The sequence below is a fragment of the Muscardinus avellanarius genome (genome assembly GCF_963383645.1).
Source record: "Muscardinus avellanarius genome assembly, chromosome: 2".
NCBI classification, from domain to species: domain Eukaryota; kingdom Metazoa; phylum Chordata; class Mammalia; order Rodentia; family Gliridae; genus Muscardinus; species Muscardinus avellanarius.
This window is the reverse complement of record NC_137787.1, coordinates 108063032-108076801: the sequence shown is the minus strand read 5'-3', so window position 1 is coordinate 108076801 and position 13770 is coordinate 108063032.

Here is a 13770-nt window from a genome sequence, read left to right as displayed (position 1 = left end):
CAGAAGGGCTTGGAGTAACATATTCCAAACTCTGAAAGAAAACAACTTCCAGCCAAAAATTTCCTACCCAGCAAAACTTTCTATCAAATTAGATGGAAAAATAAGAAGCTTCCATGACAAACAGAAACTGAAGGAATTTATGTCTTCAAAACCAGTGCTAGAGAAAATACTCAAAGAGATTAACTACAAAGAAGAAATAGGTAACACACACCAGAACCAGAGAAACAAGATTTTCCATCCAACAGACAACTAAGATTGGTTATCTGTGGAGATTCATTACTTATGTTAGTCTTTTACCTATCTCTAAATTGTATTGTTTGCCTTTATTGTTGTTAATTTTTAGGATGTCTAGTTGGAATATTAATATACCTTCAGATATAGCATTTGGAAATATTTTATCCAATTCTATTAGTAACTTTCAACTCTGTTTACATTGTCTTTGGATATACAATATTTTTTTTTATTTTTTAGGGAGTTTGTATACTCTTCTGTTGCCTGTGCCATTGAAATCATATCCAAGAAATCACTGCCAATTTCAATGTTGTGAGGTTTTATGACCCAGATTTTCTTCTAAAAGTTTATAGTCTTAAGATTTATGTTTAGGTCTTTTATCTATTTTGAGTTAATATTTGTATATGGGATTAGGTAAGGGTCCAATTTTATTCTTTTCCATGTAAGTATTATTTTTCAACAATATTTAGTTAAAAGATTATTATTTCCACCACCAAATGTTCGTGGAAACCTTGTCAAAAATAACTTGACAATATAGGGAAGAGTTTAGTTCTAGGCTTTTATTTAACTCCAATGGTTTATATATCTGCCTTTAGAACAGTACTACACTGTTTCAATTATTGTAGCTTTATATGGTTTGAAATCAGAAAATATATATCTTCTAGCTTTGTTCTTTTTCAAGATTGTTTTGGGTATCTAGAGTCCATATTCCATATTAGGATAGATATTTACTTATTTTTGAAATGGGGTTTCACTAAGTTGCAGAGGGCCTAGCTAAGTTGCTGAGACCGGTTGCACACCTGCAATCCTCCTGTCTCAACTTCCCAAGTACTGAAATTACAAGTGGGTGCCACCACATCCAGCTAAGAAGAAATATTTAAAGAAATAATTCCTGAAAATAACCCAAATAGTATTAGTCAGTTTGCATAGCTGTGACCACAGTATCTGACAAGAACTACTTGGAGGAGAAAAATTTTATTTGTCTCATGGTTTCAGAGGTTAGTCTATGGTCAGCAGGCTCCAAGGCAAAAACATCAAAGTGGCAGAGGGAAGCTGCTCAGCTCATTCCAGTGACAAAGAAAGGAGAGAGGGGAAGAAGTGGCCAAGGACAGATATAGTCCTCAAAGGCATGCCCTTAATAACCCACCTCAGTCTACCATGTCCCACCTGTGAACCCTGCTGCATTAAGGACCAGGCTTCGATGCAGGAGCCTTTGGGGGAACATTCTAGATCCAAACCATAACAGACATGAATCTATAAATTCAGGAAACTCAATAGACAAACAAGTATGGTGAAGTCAAAGATAGCCATGGCAGTGTGCAATAATCAAATTTTCAAAAGAGAAATTTTAAGTAGTAAGTGAGAAACCATGCATCGCATACAAGGCCTTTCAATGAGAATTTGGCTGATTTCTCACCAAAAACTCTGGAAGCCAGAAAGCAGTGGATTAATGTATTCAAAGTAATGAGAGAAAACCTGTCAGCTGAGAACTCAGTATTGGGCAAAATTGTACTTTAGAAACTAGGGAGGAATAGGCAGGCATGGTGGCATATGCTTATAATCCCAGAACTTGGGATTATTGTTTTTAAAAAAAGTTGATGGATTGATGGAGTCTGGTAACAATAGACCAGCCCTACAAGGTATGATAAAGGTAGTCCCCTCAGGGTGAAATGAAGCCATACCAAAATAAATAAATAAATAAATTTCTCCAATAAATACAGAGACTATTATAAAAGCTGATATGATTGGGCCTATAAACTTTACTTTTAATTTTCTACACTTCTCAAAGACAAATGCATAAAAAGTCAATTACTTATCTGTGTTTCTGGGCAGACCTGTATAATGTCACCAATGACAAAAGGAGGAGGTGGGAAGCTAGGCCTGGTAGTGCAGCCTGCAATCCAAGTACTTAGGAGGCTGAAACAAGAGGATCACAGGTTCAAGATCAGCCTTGGAAATTTATCAATTTATCAAGGCCCTCAGCAATTTAGTGAGATCCTGTTTTACATATATATATATATATATATATATATATATATATATATATATATATATATATATATAAGGGGATGGGGATGTAGCTCATCCCCATCCCTATTATAGAATGGCCCTGGGTTCCATTCTCAATTTTTAAAAAAAGGAGGAGGTAGGGCACTGAGGTGTAGTTGTCTGCTACTGAAGGTAGGGTAATGCATTCAAATTAGATTGCTATAACTTTAAGATGTAAGTAGAATCCCATGATGTTCACAAGAAAAGTGTTTATTGAATTTCTACATATGGAGATGCAAAAATGATCAAAACATGTTGCTCTCCTGTTACTATGAGAAAATCCACAGATAGAATGAAGGCGGCGATGGAGAAGGAACAAGAAGAGCTCCAAAGCACAGGGGGAACAAAGAACAACATGGCAGCTTGAGCCTCTCCTTGCTGATGGTTATTTTAAATATGATGGATTGATACCAAACGACAGAGCTTGGCTGGGGGGATTTAAAAATGGGACCCAACTGTCTGCCATCTACAATAGACTCACTAGATTCAAAGACACAACTAGGTTGAAAGTGAAAGTATGGAGTCAGAAAGTCCATGTAAATAGCAACCAAAAAGAGAGCTGAAGTGGCCACACTAAGATCAGGCAGGACAGACTTTAGAAAGGCTGGAAAGACAGAGGAATGGATTACAAAACTCTGCGATATATACACAGTGGAATTTTACTCAGCCATAAAGAAAAGCAGAATTATATCATTTACAGGGAAATGGATGGAACTGGAGAACATTATGCTAAGTGAGATTAGTCATCACAAAAAATTAGAAATCGGATGCTCTCCCTAATATACGGAAGCTAGAAAGAAAATGGGTCATAGGAGGAACTCTAGATGAAAAAGGAGATCCTATAGATAAGCAAATAAGGCAAACTAACTGAGGGGATGTGACGGGGAAAGAGGAAAATTCTCTAATGCACATGATGTACTTTAACAAAATATCAATGTCAACCACTAAGCCACGCATGAGAAAAAGGGAGGGGGAGAAAATGGAGGAGGAAGTGGGTAAGGGCTAATTGGGTGTGATGTGTGCACGCATGTTTTCACCATCTTATATCCCATTAAGTCGTATGACTACAATGCACCAATCAAAAGTTTTAAAAAATGAAAGGCTTTAAGAGACAGAGGACACTATATCAATAAAAGGTTTTATGTAGCAAGAAGATGCAACAGTCATAAGCATACTGCTATGATTTGACTGAGTCCCCTCAAATTTCAGGTTTTGAAACGTAATGGCCATTGTGATGATGCTGAGAGTTGGGGCCATTAAGAGGTGATAAGGTCATACCCTCACAAGTCAGATTAGGGCCCTTCTAGAAGAGGCTCATGCGGTTCTTGGCTTGGCTTGCTTGTCCTCCCACCTTCTGCTTTGTGACGACATGACATCTCTCCCCCTGAGGACCCAGAAACAAGCACCATCTTGGAGGCAGAAAGCAACCCTCACCAGACACTGAATCTACTGACACCTTGATCTTGGGTTCCCCGGCCTCTAATAAATAGACTTCTGATGTTTGTAAATTACCCACTCTCAGATTTTTTATAGTAGTATAACTAGACCTAACATAAGCCCTTCAAAATATATGAAGCAAAAGCTGACAGAATGGAATGGAGAAATAGGCTCTCCTACTTTCAGGAATGGGTAGGTCAATCAGACAGAAGATAAGGGAGGAAATCTCGGACTTAATGCAGTAAACCCATTGAACGAATAGACATGTATAAAACTCCATCTAACAACAAAATACACATTCTGAGCTGAGCATGGTGGCACACGCTTGTAATCCCAGCATTTAGGAGTGTGAGACAGGAGGATTGCGGTTTGTGGACAGCCTCAGCAATTTAGTGAGGCCCTTTGCAACTAATAAAGAATAAAAAATAGGGCTGGGGATATAGCTTGGAGGTAGAATGCCCTGGGTTCTATCCCCAGTACCGCAAAAAAAGAAAAAAATAATAATAATGCACATTCTGTGCTCTGAAGAGCACAAGGGACGCTCACCAGGACACACCACGTGTGAGGTCAAAACCTTGGTCTAAATAGGTTTTAAAAGGTAGCTATTCTCCAAAATATTTTCAAAATCAATTTGACAAAGTCAGAAGTCAATAACTAAAGGGTTAGAGTATGAAACTGGAAATTTCATAAATAAGTGGAAATTGAATAGCATAATCTTTTTGTGTGTGTATGGTACTGGGAATTGAGTCCAGTAGCATTCTACCACTGAACTATACCCCTCAACCTTTATATTTTGAAACAGAATCTTGTTACCATGCACTGGCTCTGAACCTCCTGTGATCCTCCTGTCTCAGCCTCTCAAGTACTGGGATCACAACTATTTGCCATCATGCCCAGCTAATCAGCACACTCGTGTGTGTGTGTGTGTGTGTGTGTGTGTGTGTGTGTGTGTGTGTGTGTTACTCTGAGCTACATCCCCATACTTATTTTATTTTTAATTTTGAAAAAGGGTCTCACTGAGTTGCAGAGGGCCTCACTAAGTTGCTGAGCTTGGCTTTGGACCTTCAATCCTCCTGTCTCAGCCTCCCAAGTATGAGATTACAGGCATGTATCACCACACCTGACTATCAGCACACTTTGAAACAACCAATGTGTTGAAGAAAAAAATTACAAAGGAAATTTGGAAACACTTAGAAATGAGTGAAAATGAAAGCATGATGTATTGAAACTTACATTTACAAATAGTTAGATTTACAAAATATATACTTTGCAACAATAAAAAAATTGTGATATTGATCAAAACGGTCTATTAGTATCCTAGCTGAGCAACAGCTGTTCAAAACAGTAAATCTGGAGGGTTTCCCCTTGTTTCCACCCTTAAGCCTGTCCTTGTCTACTTCCCCAAACATCCGGGTTCAGAGGGACAGTCCTTTTGGTAAAAAGTAAGTTTATTCACTAGCTGTTCTGTATCATATGACTCCCTGGGAGACCAAAGGATGAATAGAGTGATCTGGAGCTAAAAACGGAAGTGGGTGCTTGTGAAAGAGGACCCCAGGCTGAAACACTGCTTAGGTTTCTCTTTTCCTTCTAAATTTCATTTCTGAACCTTGCTAGCTGTGAGCCTCTGGACCTGAGAGGGCTGAGCACTCATGTGACCTGGAGTGCAGGGTGAAGAAAGGGTCACTTGCAATCTGATGGAGTTCCCAGAAGGAGGGAGTGGCTAGAGAATTTTGATGGGACTGATAGAGGAGAAGCTAGTTGATCAATGGTTGTTGTGTCATTGTAGGCAAGCTGGCTTCTCAGATCAATAGAATTCTGGTATAATGTCTCCATGTTGGCTGAAGAGGGGTGCAGGTACTCCCAAGAGTGGGATGATATTGTTAGACTGAAGTCAGAAGGGGTGAGATCTGTATTCCTTTGACTTTAATACCTGAAGTTATCTCAAAAACCAATGGAGAGAACTCTAGCCATTCAGAATGGATTAAAGCCGTGCCATGTACTGGCTCCGGGTGGCTACAGCCAATATTTACGGGTTTGGGAGCTTTCCAGCACATTTCCCCTTCCTAAGGCATTCTTTATTTTCCTTTGTCTACTACTGTTGTACCATCAAGGGACTTGAAGAGATCCAGACAAGGGGTAGGTAAGCAAACAAAGCTAGGCCAAAGTACAATTCCTTGCTGGTACTGACGTCTGTAGCAGAGGGAGATAGTTTAAGAATTGTGGGGCTTCACTCTTTCCTTGCAGTGTGGTCCTGAGAATGCCATTTCTGCTCCCTGACCTTAGCCCTGCCCTGCTTTCAACTTCTAATACAGCCCCAGTTCCTTTTCTTTTCTTTTAAGCCTGCCTCTTTCTATCAAACCTGGTACTCCCTGAAATTCTTGCAAATAATTTTCTTTTAGGTTGGCTAGATTTTATTTCTATCAGTGTAGCGAAAGAATCCAAAGTTTGATAGTTCTACAGCAGGAGCTTTTCTATTCTGGCTCATGTCTCAGGTTTATATGCCCTCTGATTCTAACACTTTCTGTGGCTTTGGAGATGGTATCCCCTTCGTCACTCATCAGGCAAGGGACCTTAGAGCTCCAGCCCAAACCGGGGAGAGGGGAGGCTCATAGTTTTCAAAACTAATATGATTGATTCGCTACCCAATCACCTAATACACTGCCCAGCTCAAATCTACTAATTGTTGCTTCTTTCTGGCAGTTTTCAATTGCACTCATGTCCAAAAGAAACACATTTTTAATAGTGCGATAGAAAAAAATTTAAAACAACAGTCCAGAAACAACCATCGAATGGAAATGAGCAGAGGGTGTCCCCCTCAAATGACCCTGAGAAAGGATGGAGTTATGCCCCTCTTCTCTCTTGGAGCTCACAATTTGCTGTCAAGTCAAGACTTGCATGAGGCATTTTTCTGCTTGTTTACTGTGACTAACTTGTAAGTGAGCCCCTTTCCATGCTTGAGACCTTTCCCAACTTCAGAGGGTGAATGGAAGCTGAAACCATATTCTACTAAGAAGCAGAAGAGTCCAGGGAAGACAGGCAGGGTGAGGAGCCACTGGAGACACCCAGTGGTTTCTTTAAAAGCAAAGCAGGGATCACCAAGCACCAGGGAAGGGACAGCCACTGGGAAGGGCCCAGGCCCTCCATCTCTTTGGCACAGGCAACAGATGGATCCTCACTGCACCGGTCCTGTGACACGCTTTTGGCTGTGGCTGCATCCTGTCCTTGGCCTTTTCCCAGGCCTGTTTCAGTGGTCTAGAAATCCCGTGAGCTCCGATAATCTTCTGGTACTTTCCTTCTTAGTTAAAATCAGCCAGCTATCCATCTCTGTTGTTTGCCACATGTTGTAAACTGATACGGACAGTGAGAGTCACGCGCAGTAGGGCTGTGTGTGTTGCTCAGTGGCAGAGTGCCTACCTAGGATGTTCGAGGTGCTGGGTTCCATCTTTGAAATACAAAACAAACAAATACCTGAATGTTTATATTTTTGGAGAATAAAAAGGTCCAATTTTCCTCTGTTAGCTTCTCCCTCCTCCTACTCATTTGCTGCTCCTCCTCCACTTAACTTGTATTTCTCTGATTGTCCTGAATCAGTAGTTTACCAAGCTTATCTGTCTCTAAAGCTGGAAGAGACTCGCACTACTCCTGTACCTCATTGGATAGATGCCCATCACTCAACCTGAAGGGTTTTCCATGAAGCCAGTGTTGAGTAGACCGGGCCCTGTGCTCCCCACCCACCTCTTCAACGTCTGCCCTGCACAGAGGTTCACACACAGCCCAGAGAACTCCATAGTGCTTGTGCCTACAGGACTCCTTCCTATGCTATGAGCTTCCATCAGCAGAAACCATCACCATCTCTTTAACTCCAGTTCAAGCAGAACTAAAGAAATGATTGGGAAACACCCGGATGCTGAGGAGCAGCTCCCATGCTGTGTTCCAGCCACACCCAGAATTGTGGGTCCCCCGGAGGTGATCAGGACAGAAGAGGCAGGGGCAGGCAGAGACCCTCTCATTCTCTCACTGACTCTGTTAGATGGAATTACAGGGACAGTGATCCAGGAAGGCTCTGTGAGTGCCTGCGGCTTGTTTTTGTCCAGCAGGAGACGGGATCTCTTGATGACCCTAAATAATTTTATGGCCAGTTGTACTTGAGAATCATTCCTCAAGGTTTCTGACCTCAGCCCCCACATATTAAAGGCTGCTACTGGCCATGAGTGTCCAGCTCCCAAGAACTCACACTTTAATACAAAACCTAGACTACCAACTAAATCAGTGCAGAAAAAAGAGATTGTGGGCTGAGGGCCTTTGCTGAGGCTATGCCTTTTCACTCTCCTGCCCTTGCAGGGAAATCAAGCGACCCACAAGGACAGTTCCAGCCAGGTAAGTCAGGCTCTGCCCCTCTTTATTCTAAACACTTTTGAGTGGGTTGATATGTGACACACTCTGGTCGTTTGCTTCATTTTGTCTGGCCCTGTGCCTGCCCCTGAATCAGAATCCTAAGAGCTGTACTGAGTATGATGACACTGAAACGTAAATGCCCGCAGTTATATTACTAGTCTACAAAACTCCCAGCCTATTATTATCTCTTGTGCATCATTTTTGAATCTCAGATGGGAGTTAACAGATGACTATTGTGCAAACTCAATACAATCAGAAGGGAAGCAAAGTCCTGCTACAGTTCTGAAGACCTGGGTGGAGGGATCTGAAGTAGTCGTATGTCTGGAAGCGCACTTCTGAGACAGTAGATTTTGTAGAATCATTTCCCCAGAAAAAAGGAAGTGAACAATTACATCTCAGTACCCACTAGGAGCCAGGAAGGATTAAGCATTTACCCAGGTCCTTTCTCTACAACAATCCATTTTCGTGTAAATGTCACTGTCCCATTTACAAATGAATAACCCAAGACCCAATGCCATTAAACATGACCTGTCTAAGGTCACACAACCAAGTCCATCTGACTGAGGAGCCCAGACATGCCCACTATCTCACACTGAACCTTGGAGTCCAGGCACCGAAGGGAAACTGGAGTTATTTAAATTGTGCACTTAGAGAGGGATTTTGCCTGAAGCAATAGAACAAATATAAGGAACACAAAGGAGGAGTTTGTGAGTCCAGAGGAAAACAGTGACTCATACAATATGCAGTTGGCTCTCAGTCTCCATGGCTTCTGCATCTCCACATTCAGGCTTAGATGGAAAATAGTCCTCAAAACTCTCATCCTGTGTGTACTGAATACCCACAGACTTATTTCTTATCATTATTCTTATAACAGCTATTCACAGTGTTTACATTGTATTAAGTACCAAAAGCCATCTAGAGATCATTTAAAGCTTATGGGAGGATTGTATTAGGTCTATGAAAATATTAAGCCATTTTGTATACAGAACTTGAGCATCTGAAAATTGGAGGTTACGTTATTTGCAGGGATCCCAGAACTGACCTCCTGCAGATATCACAGGACAACTGTAATCTTTCACACACCATCTCTTCTTTCTTGATGCTTTTCACCCGCCTGAGGCCCTCAATATTTAGCTAGAAGGAGCTGGGTACTGAGGTCTCCCACCGCCAGAATTTACCCCAAGGAGGAACTCACAGAACCCACTGTGATCCAACACATGGCAGCACTCTTTATGACACTAAACAGCTGCAAGGAGCCCTCATGGCTTTCACTGAGGACATGATGGGTACTTTGTGGAATATCAGGTTGTTAACAAGACTGTGGTAGATCAGATTGTGTTAATTTGGAAATAATTACAAGTTACTATTATTTGTGGTAATGGGGATAAAACCCAGGGGCCTTCTACCTCCAAGCTACACCTCCAGACCTATTTTTATATTTTATTTGAAAACAGGGCCTCATGAAGTTGCTGATAGCCTCACTAAGCTGCTGAGCCTGGCTTTGAACCTGCGATCCTCCTGTCTCAGCCTCCCAAGTACTGGGATTACAAGCATGCACTACCACGCCCGGCTGCAAGTTTTTATTAAGGAGAAAAAATGAGGCACAGAACAAATGAATGATATGATTAAAACAAAGCAAATTTAAAGTATATACATATACACACCTATACGATGGATTATTTTTTAAATGTCTTAAAAGTAGAATAATACGCTTCAATGTTACCTACCTTGAGATAAGAGACGGGTGTGAGGTATATCTTTTTTAATATCAATTTTTCTTATCATGGCTCTGCTCTATAAAAAGATTTGTGAATACTTACATTGTATCACCTTTGAACAGTCCTGAGCTTTTTATTCATTGTAAGGCAATTAATCTTCATGATAAGTCTATGAAATTGGTTTCTTTGTGAGCTTTATTTTGTAGGTGAGAAAATCTGGGTACAGAGAAGTTAAGTACTTATTCAGTCAGCATTCTCTATGCCATGACCCCAAAACACCTGACGGCCACAATTTACAGGAAAGAAAATTTATTTGCTCACAGTTCTGAAGATTTAGGAGGTTTCAGTCCATGTTAGGCTGGGTAGTAACTGCAGAGCTCAGAGCATGGTGGCAGGGAGCAGAGAGAGAGAGACGACAGGGTGAGAGTCATATATATGGACCCAACACCCCCAGTGATCTACCTCCTCCAGCTGCACCCTACCTGCCTACCTTACCACTCAGTAAATTCACTAGCCCTTCAATGGATTTATCCACTGATGAAATGAGAACCCTCATGACTTAATTATCCTATCTCTGATCATTTTGCATTGTCAGTATATGAGTTCTTTCAAGGGACATTATATGTCCAAACCCTAAAAAGCAGCTTACCAAGGCCTTCTGGCTAGTAACTACCAGAGTAGAAATTAAAACTCAGCCTCTATTACCTAGAACATGTCAAAAGCACCTAGATTGCAGAGGAAAGATGGATAAGAGACCAATGCGCAAGATGGAGCTGAGTACTTCCCTCTTCACCATCTGCAATGACTTTCAAACCCTTCTAGCTATTTTTTCTGGATCTTGTCTCCATATTTTCATGATGAGATATATAGACTGCCATTTTGGGGGAGGTACTGAGGCTTGAACCCAGGGGCATTCTACTTCCGAGCTACATCCCCAGCCCTATTTTTTTTTTACTCTTTATTTTGAAACAAGGCCTCACTAAGTATCTGAGGCTGGCCTTGAACCTACAATCCTCCTGTCTCAGCCTTCCAAGTACTGGGATTACAAGTGTGCACCAACATGCCTGGCTAGACTACTCTTTTTATTTACCAATTCTAAAAGGATTTGAAAGATGAGGAGGCAGCTCTCTTCTCACTTCTTACCTTCTCCCAATTCTGCTCTCCCTACATTCTATTTATTTATTTGTTTTTTTGTTTATTTGATTGTACTGAGGATCAAACTCATAAAAATAATAATAATAATAATAATGATAACACACACAAAAACAACTGGATAAACTAAGGAAATATTTAAAATACATTTTGCAAAAAACTAATTTTTTCTTTTTTATATTTTATATATTATTTATATATATTATATTTTTAATTTTTTATTGGTACACTATAATTTCACATCATAATGTGAATCATATTGACGTATTAGAGAAAACATATGTCCCTTCTCTTTCTGTGCTTGGTTGATCTCAGTTAACATAATGTTCTCCAGATCTTTCCATCTTCTTGTGAATGACATGATTTTGTTCTTTTTTATTGCTGAGTAGAATTCCATTGTGTGCATTTCCCATAATTTTGCAATCCATTCATCTGTTGATGGAGACCTAGGTTGGTTGCATATTTTGGCTATTATGAATTGTTTTGTTATGAACATAGGTATGCATCTGTTACTATAGTTCTCTGATTTAAACCCCTTTGGAAAAATACCCAAGAGTAGTATCTTTTTCGTGTTTTTTGGGGGGGATTGGGGCTCGAACTCAGGGAACATTCTGCCTCCAAGCTATTTTGTCCTCAGCCCTTTAAGAAAAAATTGTTTGTGTGTGGTACCAGGAATGGAATCCAAGGGCCTTCTATCTCTGGGCTATGTCCCCAGCCTTATTTTTATTTTTTATTTGGAAATAAGATCTCATTAAGTTTCTGAGAGCCTCACTAAATTGCTGTGGCTCACTTCAAACCCATGATCCTGCTGTCTCAGCCTCCCAAGTACTGTGATTACAGGAATGTGCTACTACACCTGGTTTACATTTTTTATTTGGAAACAGGATCTAAGTTGTCAAATTGGCCTTGAGCCTGTGATGCTCCTGTCTCAGCCTCCCAAGTACTGGGATTACAAGATTGGGCCATCATGCCTGGTCGAATTAATTGCCATAATATTACATATTATGTATGTTTACATACATATATATTACATATACATACATATATATTACATATATATCTCCAAATAAATAAATAGCTCTAATAGGAGAATGGACAAAACACATGAGCAGTCTGTAGGGCGGGAAATGGATCACAAATTATAATGCAAATCATACTTTCATTTTTAAGTCTGTCAGGTTGTAAAAAACAACAAAAAGAGCTTGAGAAAACATTATGGGCAAAAGTATAATAAGAATATGCATTTTCATGCCCCAAATGATGAGAATGTAAATCTCTGTACCTCTTTTGAAGAGCAATTTGCCAACATCTATTAAAATAGCTATCTTGTGACTCAATAATTTTACCTCAAAGCATTTATGTTAGACATCTTGTACATGTGTACAAGGATATTTACAAAGCAGTGTTTATAAGGAAAAGACTGGAAATAACCTGGATGTTCCCCTGTAGGAAGCCAGTTGTATAAATTATGATTCGTTTATCTGGTGGAGCCCTATTGTAGTGTAGTAATAGTGTTGAAATAACCACCCAGTGTATTTTCCTTTTGATAATTCTTTTCTCGTTTTTCCCCTTTTCTTTTTTTCTGCTCTGCCCCTGAGTTGGAGCTCAGCCTGGAGGCTCAGGCTTGGGCGGTGCTTGCCTTGCCAGGGGTGAGGAAGGCTCATCCTAGAACAGAGAAGTCATTTTCAGCTTTGATTTCCAGGTCTTATAAGGATCTACACTCTTGAAAGATAATTATTTTCTCAGAACTCCCAAAAGGAATTTTTGTATTTTAAGAGCTAAAGTTTCATTAGCATGGCAGAGCCAGGGTAAGAGAGGAGGCCAGGACAAAAGGGAATGGCTACAAGGTGTCCTCTCTTGGTGCGAGGGGAGCATCTGGCCCTGAGGCGCTGGCAGGAGAAGGTTGGCAAATCTGGAAAAGTCTTTGTCATCGCTTAAGGGGATAATCCCCATTTGCAGCTTAGGATGTTTACCAGTTAGACCAGTGACCCTGGAAGGGGATTCCATCTTCCCATGAGATGACTGCTCCTGCTTAGGGGGCTAGTACCACCCTGGGGTGATCTGCCTGCCAGGCTCCGTTGTTCTTGGAAGGTGTAGAACACTGACTGGAGATGTGTAGGTGCCATCCAGGGCTCTGGAACTGGATGTTGTAAAGCTGGCAGCAAGTGTCCCTGCAAAACCCAAAAATATTCCAGTTATTCTTACCTTGGTGTCCTCGGTCTTGAAGATATACGAGATAGGTTGTGTAACTTTAGGGCTGACAAACCTTTTATTGCCAGGGTTCAGATGAACACTTCTTGAAAAATTAACATTCCTACATGCAGAGCAGAGCAGGGAGCTGAAGATGGATATTAAATGAAGATGGAGATGCCAAGCTTTATCCTGCTTTTAGTTGCCCATTGAGAAAGCCCAGGTGAAGAGTCACTGTTGCTGATGAAGGTAGCCCAAGTTCCAGTTATAGAATGTGTGTCAGTCAGCTTTTCATCACTGTGAACAAAATGCGTGACTAGAACAATTGACAAAGAAAATTTAATTTGGCTCATGATTTCAGAACTCAGTCCATGGCTGGCCAACTCCAAGGCCAAAACATCATGGCAGCAGGGAAGCTGTTGTATTCATGGCAGCCAGGAAATAGAAAGAAGAAGCCAGGAAAAGATAATAAGAAAAGGGAGAGAGAGGGAAAGAGGGAAAGAGAAAAAGCGGAGGGAGGAAGGGAGGGAAAGAGAGAGAAAGAAGAGGAGAGGAGAGAGAGAGAAGAGGAGAGAGAGAAAGAAGAAGAAGAAGAAGA